The 10,261-nt window shown below is 44.0% G+C and overlaps 1 pseudogene across 1 annotated transcript; it reads left to right on the plus strand.

Annotated features, from left to right (window-relative positions):
* Window positions 1–7,093: 7,093 nt before the first annotated feature.
* LOC147898779 (putative inactive receptor kinase At2g26730 pseudogene) lies at window positions 7,094–9,742 on the plus strand (annotated as a pseudogene). The gene is made up of 2 exons (XR_015541531.1): window positions 7,094–8,342; window positions 8,491–9,742. The product of XR_015541531.1 is annotated as a putative inactive receptor kinase At2g26730 pseudogene (transcript).
* The last annotated feature ends 519 nt before the right edge of the window (window positions 9,743–10,261 follow it).

Genomic DNA, 10,261 nt, shown 5'->3' on the forward strand with positions numbered 1-10,261 from the left:
AAAGAAAAAAAAACACATATACATACACATCCACGTCTCTCTCTCTATCTCTCTCTCTCTATCTCTATCTCTCTCTCTCTCTCTTTGTCCGTGTGTATGTGTACACACACACGCACACCCACCCCTATCTATCTATCCATCTACCTATCTAACCATCCATCCATCCATCTATCCATCTATGTATGTATGTATGTATGTATGTAAGTATGTATTTATGTTGTATCGATCTCCCTATCTATCGCGCTATTTATCTATGTATATATGTATCTATCTATCTACCTATTTATCTACCTCTCTATCTACCCTACCTATCTATCTATCCACCTTCCTATCTATCTATTTATCTACCTGTCTATCTATCTATCTATCCATCCATCCATCTATCAATCGATCCATCCATCCATCCATTCATCTATCTCTCTATATATCTTTCTATCTTTCTATATATGTAGCTATCTATCTAAGAGAAAGACCTTGACATGAGGATTTTACCTCTATGGAATGTAGTGTTTGAGAGTGTTGAAGGTTCTTGGGAGACCCTAAAACAAAGAGCCACTAGCTTGATGACAAGATGACGAAGTAGCTCTACAATGCCTAGTATATAGATCCCTTCAAAGTTTGTGATGATGGATTTTGACTCCTAGTGAATGACTTCACTGGAAGTTGATGTGGAAATTTTTTTTAGCTACTTCAAAAATACATATCATGTAATCTCTAAATATTAGTTTGAGAATGTGAATATAGACTTTAGCTTAGGGGGAAGTTAATGAATCCCTATTATTTTAAGACTCAAGGATGAGTTGCATAACTATAAGCATGATTTTTGTGGCTAAAGGATATGATGCCAAGATAGTGCTTCATTAGTGTATCAAGTAGGGATAGATAAGGATGAGGTGGTAACCGTGCACATGTTCCAATCCATCCTTATCCTTAACTTTGGATGGATATTGCCAAAGATGTCTTAGAGTGCATCATCCAAGTCAATGGGACTCCAAGTCACCAACCTTGTCACCAAATGAGATGGAAGGATTTGATTGTCTAGTGCAACATGGGATGGATCTTTCCTATCACCCCTCACACATCAACAAGCCTTTACTGCCATTTTGCCTCACCACCCTCTTGAGCTCTTAGCTCCATCTCTTTCTTCAGAATCTTTCTTCCTCCTCCACCACACCCCTCCTCTACTTCCTCTCCCATCCTTGAATCCCCTCCATCCTATTCTTCCACTAGGCTTGATGTATACTAGTAGGTCCCCTTAGTGCTTGGGTAAGGGCATTAGATACAAGTTGCTCTTTTGACAAATGGTCTTTGGGTTGTATGTATATATGGCAGTTCATGAGCGCACAAACATTTGGGCTACTTTTCTCTTTTCTATTGACTCGATTGTAGATGAAAGCTATGGTGCGGTTGTGGTTATTTCAAGTCACTATCCTCATATGCACAAAGATGCTTATTGGGCACATGATGGTGTGATTGTGAGGCTAGTATTCTAGAATACCAAATAAAACATATAAGACTGTATAAAGAAGAGAATGGCATATGTATGGTAACTTTTAATATTCTAAAGATCACCTTGCTCTAGCTTGCTTAGTCATTCGACCAATAACAAAATCTTGAAAGACTAAAGGGATAATTTTGGTTAAGGAATTTGACTCTGAACTACTATTGCCACAAACACTATTGTCTATATAGGATGGTGTGACACAAGCCCACAGAAGAAGATCACTTTTATGATACACTTAAGCAACATATATAAGTTGGTTACCATATTTTCTTAGAGTATTGGCCTTACTATTACTAGAAAGGTTCATTCATGCATAGATGATATATTCAAGAAATATAACATCATATTTTCTAAGTTGCTACATCCATTGTTTTATGTAAAGGATCTATATGGTGTTCATGTGCAAGAGGTTTGAAAGAGGCCATAGCACTCTCTTAAGCATTTTCCCAACGGCCAAAGGCACCTCCTTCAAGAAAATTATGAATTTCTAGGAAATAGGTACAATGGATCTTAGGAGGGAAGTGAGCTTGGATAAAGAACTAAAAGAAATGGCTCATGTGATAGGATAGAGGCTTGTCAAAAATTTAAAAAAATAGGTAAGAGAATGACAAAATTTAAGGAAAAAGGGGACAGAGAAAGAGGAAGTGAGAGGAGCACAAAAAGAGAGAAAACTGAGAGGAAAAAAAGAGAGGATAGAGGAAAAGAATAAGATAAAGAAGAGAAGAGAAATGTGCAAGTAGAGGAGAAGATAAAGAGAGAGAAATGAAGAGCTTCGTAGAAACAAATGAAGAAGAAAAGGAAAAGAAAAGCTAGGAGGACCAATAGAGATAAGCACAAATAGGAGTAGAAGAGAAATGTGCAAGTAGAGGAGAAGATAAAGAGAGAGAAAGAAGAGCTTCGTAGAAACAAATGAAGAAGAAAAGGAAAAGAAAAGCTAGGAGGACCAATAGAGATAAGCTATAGAGATACATGAAATGAGGGAGAAGGAAAATGAGCAAGATAAAAACAAGAAAAGAAATGAAGATACTTTGAAATAGGAGGGGATTGAACTATACAAGTGTTAAAGAATCAACCTTCTTAGAAAATATTATCCATCTCTTCCATCCCACCTTTATTTGTGCTCCCTCTAACCATCTCGATGACTTTTTGGCTTTTGGACCAAAATTCACCTTTTCAGAAGGGATCTCCTATTAATTGAGTGAGAAGAGTAACCTATGAATTCAATAACTAGCTTTATGTCATTTTGACAAAAAGGGAGGAGCGTTGTAAGGCTGTAAAGGATGATGATAATTCTATTGGGGTGAGCTATAGTGATAGAGGGATTTTATAAATAAGGGGCAAGAGAAGAGAAATGCCATCCCTTGGGCCTTCAACCTAAACATCTTCTTTCTCCTCATCTTTGAGCCTCATATGCCTCAAAGTACACCAACACTGCACTTTCATGCCACTTGTCTTGTATCAAACCTTCGAGACTTTGTACTTGAATTTTTTTACACATTAATGGGATTCCTATAAATGAAGTGCCTCCTAATGAATATAAACCAAAAATATTCCAAAGGACAAGGGGGAGTTCAAAAGGGCAACACACGCTAGTTGTTTCACATTATGATTTAAGAAGATAAACAAACCCTATCAGCTACTACTAGTAGTCACTTTATCAATGCCATATTTAGATTGAATTGATGATGACTTGTGAATTTCTTCTTCACCATTTTACATTTTTGCAGGTGTAATAATCTTTGCATTATGATTCCTTAAGAAAACATATAGGTTTTTCCTATTTGCATATAGGGGCTTCATACTTCTTGGGTATTCCATGTGATGTAAGGAGTTACAAATTTTTTGAATATTTGAAGTAGTCTTTTGAATGTGTGGATGCTTAACTTATACGCTTTGTCTTCTAGCTCAGCTTTATTGCTTAAATATTTCGTTTAGATACGAATATTATATTTGTTAGGGGTTTGCAAGTTTCCTGTCTAAGTCCTTTTGTCTTTAATCTTATAACATACTTAAAAAAAAATAAAATCTTATAAAATACTTTGTGTACGTGATTCAATTTTGAACTTCACCTCTAAGAACCTGGATGCATGGGATTGAGAATGCGCAATTGGTGAGATTGCAATTGAGCTCAGATTCTTGTTCATGTGGGCTACTTGACCAAATCACTACAACCATTTATTACATCCGACTACATGTAATGGAGGTCTATGCATGAAACAAAGTTTGTAGTTGACCATTTTTTATTGGCTTGTAGAGAGCAGCTTATTACGGTCTGTACTGCTTTGGATAATTGCTAGAGGAACAATGAAGCCACCTAGGAACTAATTTCCGAACAATTGAATGGCACTTTTTTATTGGCTAGATGGAACCTAGTGCTTCATTGTGCAAAACTTCACCCTCCAAAATTGGGGTGCCATGTTTTGTGCACCAAAGTTGCAATGGAGTTGAATCAATTGGTCCCTATTTTACATGTGTGCATACACTATAATAGGTGATAATTTTTTATTGCTCATTTGTTAGTGAATGTCAGCTGTGAGAGTTACATATTCTTAGGAGATGCATTCCTCCAATTTTTAACATGGGTGTGCTTGTATGTTTGGTATGGTTTCCTAAAAAATTCATAACTTTCAAGATACAGATGATATGACCATGATTCCAACACCAATATTTCAATTTTTTGAGTATAAAATTCACATGCCAAAAAACCCATTCAAATCCCTTTTTATAAATTCATATTAATAAATTTTAATTCTCTAGACCTTACTTAAGGTAAGGCCTTGATTAATCTAAGCCTAACCTAACCTAACCTAACCTAACCGAATGTACCTAACCTAACTAACTACCCAACGTGAGCTAACCTAATTTAGGCTAACCTAGACTAGTCTAGACTCTAACCTAGACTAGTATAGAATCTAACCTAGACTAGTCTAGACTCTAACCTAACATCATCTAACCAAGTTTAACTCCTCCCCCCCTCTTCGCCCTGCCTCCCTCCCGTCTCTCCCTACCTCCTCGTGAGCAATGGCATCTCCCACACACATTGCGGTTCAAGGCTCTCTATCCTTTGAAAGGCATGAAAGAGTACGAGGTAGAGGAGGCGTGGTGGTAATGGCTTGTGGAGTAGTTGAGAATGGCCAACCTAAAACCTAGAAAAAGCTTCCCAAATAGGCAAGGGTGTCAATCCAAGCCCATCCACCTAGATGTAAGGAGGATCTGCCCCACCCCACTCTTCTACTCTGCTCCTGTCATTGCTGATGGGATGATGGCATGCACGCTTCATGCACGATGCTTTCACGACTAGGCCATAGTCCCAAGCAGGATTGCTTTCCAGAAAGGACAAGAAGGGGAGCAGAGAAGCGGGGGCTGAGAGAAGGGAAGGGAGAGAGTAGGGGAGGGATAGATGATGCGAAGGGAGAGCAGCGAACAATAGGTCACAGGCGGCAAGGGTGTAGGCAACGAGCGGGCCAATAGCAAAGGGGGCAAGAAGTCTGGAATTGACGACAAGGAATGATGGATAGGACGATCCCTTGTGAGAGTTCACCGGATGGAAAGATGGTCCTAGAAGCTTTGCTTGATCGGCAAGAGGTGCATATTTTTGCAAAATAGATTAATTGGCATAGATTAACTGACAACGAGGGGCGTGTTATGTTATGATCGATGCATTAATAATTCGAGGGTGTGCGGGCTAACTAATTCAAAGGGGGAACATATTGGCTAGATTTATTCGAATGGCCGACTTGAAAAGTAAGCCAAGTAGGATTTCATATATATGAAGGACATTTTATTCATGTTTTGTTTCTTATTATGATGTTATTAAAACAAATATAATGTTGCTATATGTAAATACTTACAAAATATAAATATAAATATAAATATAAAATGTTAAAGAGCAAGGACGTAAGAAAAGGGGATGCAAAAGCTATCTTTCAGGGCACTTCAAGAAACGCATGAGTGCTATGTAAAGGAAGGTCTCACGCAGTTGTACAATTAAAACAAAAATGGGGTGACCTAAGTACAAGCGTGAGAGAGTGACCCTTTCTAGGAGAGTAGTTGCCTCATTTAGTTAGCTAAGCATCTTGAGAGAGACACCCATTGGAGGGGGAGTTGTTGCCTCGCCTACTTTAGTTAGGGACCTTGTTGGTGGCTCTCCTACTTAACCAAGGAAGAGTCCTCCTTCTCTAACCACCCCCTCATTAGCATGACTATTCTGCTTGAGAGAGACACGTCTCTGTGTATATATCTAACTCGTGTACCTACAGCACCAAAAGTACCACAAATGCGTGTGATGTAGGTGGGAGATAAGAGACGTTAGTTGTTGGGGGTGGTACGAAAGAGGGGAGAGGGAATTTTTAAAAAGCAATATTCCGTTAAGAAATGTGATAAATTGAGGAATGAGGTGCTTCAAAGGACTAGAGGCAATTGAATAGGAACCAGATATTAAAATAGTATGAAATAGTGGAAAGGAGGCATACGTTTTTGGTGCAGATTTTAATGAGTGACATTTTAGTGGGAAGGCATTAAATTGCAAAAATCGAGGGAGGGGGGACATGATGGGTGAAGATGGGGCCATGGGAAAAGCATACATTCTCTCTCCTGCATACAAAAGATAGAGAGAGACTCTTGATCTGAATAGTCCTTGCCCATTAGGTCTGGATGCTACATTCCCTTTACTGTCATCTTGCCTTATTTACCTTTCTTTGCACTTCTCCCCGTAGCCTCACTTTGGCTATGCTTGCATCCTTCTGATGAGTCAGTTCAATGCTGTTGCTTTTCCTTTCGCTTCCGGCAATGGCACCTCTTTGCCCAGTTTGCCTCCTTCATCACTCTTGCCTGCCATGGCATCATTATTCTGAGAGCTCCATAGCAATGAAATAGATGCCCATTGCTCAGCTACTCTTGATCTCCCTTTGGGTCCCCCATTCTGTCCGAGCCCAGAGGTTCGGTGGGGAGTCACCCCCGCTTTACTCCTCTGTGAAGCTTTCCTGCCTCGCCCTGCGACGCCAGATTCAAAGACGCCGCCCATTCGCTAGCTCCGCTCTCGTCTATCCGGGGAGCAGCTGAAGCTGATTGCGTTTTGCGACCCTTCACTCTACGTATATCTCGAGCTAAATTGCAGGTAAGAAGTCACCGCGGTTTACCCCCCCTCTGAAGCTATGCTGGCGCAATACAACTGGCGGAGAGAGACAAGGGGGAGGCCATTCGCGCGCTGCGCCTGCCATGGCCAATATGCGTAGGAGCTTCGAGTCTGGGAAGGTAGCTGTACTGCTCAAGCTATTGCAAAGGTAAGGCACTCGATCTATAAACACCGAGCTGCGCAAGTGGACGGAGTTGTTGAAAGCGAGAGAGGAGCCGCGGAGGCACACAAGAGGCGGGGCAGTGAGCTGCGTAGGGACACTAGAGAGGTGCACGTATATGCTATCGCATTACATAACGTTGCGAGGGGAGGTGGAGAAGGCGGAGGCGAGATGGGGGGGAGGGGAGGAGTGGGGGAGGAGAGGGGGGTGTGAGGAGGCGATGAGGAAGAGGAGGTGCATTGAGAAGGGGAGAGGAGGAGGAGGAGGAGGGATGGAGGCGATAATAGTGCTATGGATGGTGGCGGCGGCGGTAGCGGGGCGGGCGGCGGCGGACTTGGCCGGCGACGGGCAGGCCTTACAGGCTTTTATAGGCGGCGTAGGGGTGGTGGGCCGAGTAAAATGGGCGGCGAACGCCGGCGTATGTACATGGCAAGGCGTGGTGTGCAGCGGAACTCAGCCAACGAGGGTGGTGGCGCTCCGCCTCCCTGGCGTCGGGCTCAACGGCCAAATTCAGCCGGCGACGCTCGGCCTTTTGGCGGAGCTTCGTATTCTCAGCCTCCGCTCTAACAAGCTCTCCGGCCCAATTCCGGCGGACTTCGCCAATTTAACCCAGCTGCGCAGCCTCTACCTCCAAAACAATCACCTTTCCGGCGCCCTTCCTTCTTTCTCTTCCTCCCCTCGCCTCACACGCATCAACCTTTCGTCCAACAATTTCTCTTCTTCCTTTCCGTCGTCCTTCTCCCTTCTCCGTCGCCTCGGCACCCTCTTCCTCCAGAACAACTCCCTCTCTGGATCAATTCCTGCTTCCCTCGCCTCCCTCCCTTTCCTTGCCCAGTTCAGCGTCGCCTTCAACCTGCTCAATGGCTCCGTCCCCTCCTCCCTCCAGCAGAAGTTCGGCCTCTCCTCCCTCGCCGGTAACTCCTTCTGTGGCCCCCCCCTCTTCGCTCCTTGCTCCCCCCTCTCCCCCTCCCCTTCCCCGCTCTTCCTCCCCCCTGGCTCGCTGGCCTCTCCCTCCAAGTCCAAGAAGCTCGGCATTGGCTACATAGTTGCCATCGCCGTTGGCGGCGCGGCTCTCCTGTTCCTCCTCGCTGCGTGCTGCATTATCCTGTGCTGCGTCAGGAAAGCAGGGGATGGGACGGCTGCGGAGAAAGTCTCCAAGGCAGAACGGTCGACGGAGAAGGTGGATGAATCCAAGGATGAGTTCAGCTTGGCCCAAGAGCCCGAACGTAACAAGCTCGTATTCTTCGAGGGGAGCCAATACTCGTTTGATCTAGAAGATTTGTTGCGAGCCTCCGCTGAGGTTCTCGGGAAGGGCAGCGTGGGAACGGCTTACAAAGCCGTGCTTGAGGACGGATCTACCGTGGTTGTGAAACGGCTCAAGGACGTGTCTGTTGGGCGCAAGGATTTTGAGCAGCATATTGAGCTTCTCGGAAAGCTACAGTATAGGCATTTGGTACCGTTGAGGGCATACTATTATTCGAAAGACGAGAAGCTACTTCTACACGATTATATTCCCATGGGAAGCTTGTCCGCTCTTCTTCACGGTGATTGCTCTTCATTTGGATATGAACATGTGCTTGATCAAGTATCAGATTAGTCGTGCTTCCGTGCGGGCATTGCGTTTCGCTTTTGTTTTTGAAGTCTGCAGACAAGGTAATTGATTCTTTTTTGTTGAAAACCTGAGTGCTCCAGGTAACAAAGGATCTGGTAGGACTGCACTTGATTGGGATACTCGAGTTAAGATCGCCACTGGAGCTGCGAGAGGTATTGCATTCCTCCATGATCAAGGCGGCGGTAACAAATTCACCCATGGGAACATCAAGTCCTCCAACGTTCTATTGTCTCGCGATTACGATGCCAGCGTGTCCGATTTTGGACTGGCTCCTTTGTTCGGTTCCAGTCCAGCAGCTTCGCGGATAGTCGGATATAGAGCACCAGAGGTGGCGGAGACTCGGAAGGTCACGCAGAAATCAGATGTTTACAGTTTCGGGGTTCTACTTCTGGAGCTTCTTACGGGAAAAGCTCCTACACAAACATCCAATGAGGAGGGGATCGATCTACCGCGGTGGGTGCAGTCAGTGGTGCGTGAGGAATGGACAGCGGAGGTGTTCGATGTGGAGCTGATGCGTTATCAAAACATCGAGGAGGAGATGGTGCAGATGCTGCAAATAGCTATGGCGTGTGTGGCAACGGTGCCCGATCAGAGGCCGAAGATGGCGCAAGTGGTTAAGATGATCGAGGAATTGAGGGGCTTCGAAACGGACGACGGCAATAGGCAGTCGTCGTCGGACAAATCGAAAGAATCCAATGGCCAAACACCTCAGAGGGCTACACCGCCCGAGTCTGAAACTCCAGCTCGCATCACTCCATAAGCCGTCGATAAACCTTTTCCGGGTTCGTTTGGGCTGGTAGCTGGGAATCTGTTCTTTGTTCATCCTCTCCCTCTATTTCCTCCTAGTTTCTCCCCTTCAATTTGCGCCATTTTCTTTTCTTGTTTTTGGAGGCTACCTGACTTCGTTTCCTGGGCTTTGGGTGCTATTCTATTCTCAAAGGTCTGCATAACAGTTTCATCTTGCACCCAGCTGGGTGCTTTCGGTGAGCCATTCTTATATTCTGCTTTGCCAGGGGAGATCTGAATCTCAAGGTTGTCCTCTCTACCGAGTGTCGTATGAACGCTCCTTTATCTATCTTATGTTTTGATTCGTTGAATAACAGCAGGACTAGCATGTGCTACATCGTGATTCCAAAAGAAACATATTGTGGAAAGGTGGAAGGATTTGTAGCGCAGGTCAGGATGCTGCAATTCTCTAGTTGCAGGATGTGATATGTCCAAGGCATTCCTGCCTAATGGTTTATTGTAATTATTTGGGTAGTCAATTATGATAATGCAATGTATCGTCCATGATTTTTTCATTGCGGACGTGCTATTGGGTGAGTTGTCAACGTCTATGTACATAGTGATTGTGATTCGTGAAGCCACCGGAGGCATTGAAAAACGTGATTAATGTCTAAACTGGGTTATGAGCAACGTACGAAAAGTGTGAGATCTTATATAGTGTCATTGTCAAATAATACGAATATTAAATGATGCATTGATTTTATGCTTGCGAAACCAAAGCAAGAATCAAATGATTATAAATGCGGGCACTTAAATGTGCTGCGAAGGCGGGTAGACAATGAGGAGGCGACAGGACGATGGGATCGACTTTTCAAATGTGACAATAGACCAATACTAGCTGCATTTAGAGGAGGCGGTGAGTGTACAGAGTGATGAAAGCTTGAGTGCGGAGCCCAGCCAACTCTCAAGTCAAATTCAAATTTGAACGGTGCCAAGGTATCTGATTCTGCGACTGTAGAAACGTCTCGTGACTAGTTTCTGAGTTGGCCGTCAAACCAGGGTTTTGTGTACGACAGGCCGTAGGGAAACCCGTGTTCTCACGCTAATCTGAGCTGTGTGCAGGCT

This window comes from Dipteris shenzhenensis, chromosome 9, assembly GCF_047967505.1.
Source record: "Dipteris shenzhenensis isolate YYH24624 ecotype China chromosome 9, Dip_SZ_1.0, whole genome shotgun sequence".
In the NCBI taxonomy this organism is placed as follows: domain Eukaryota; kingdom Viridiplantae; phylum Streptophyta; class Polypodiopsida; order Gleicheniales; family Dipteridaceae; genus Dipteris; species Dipteris shenzhenensis.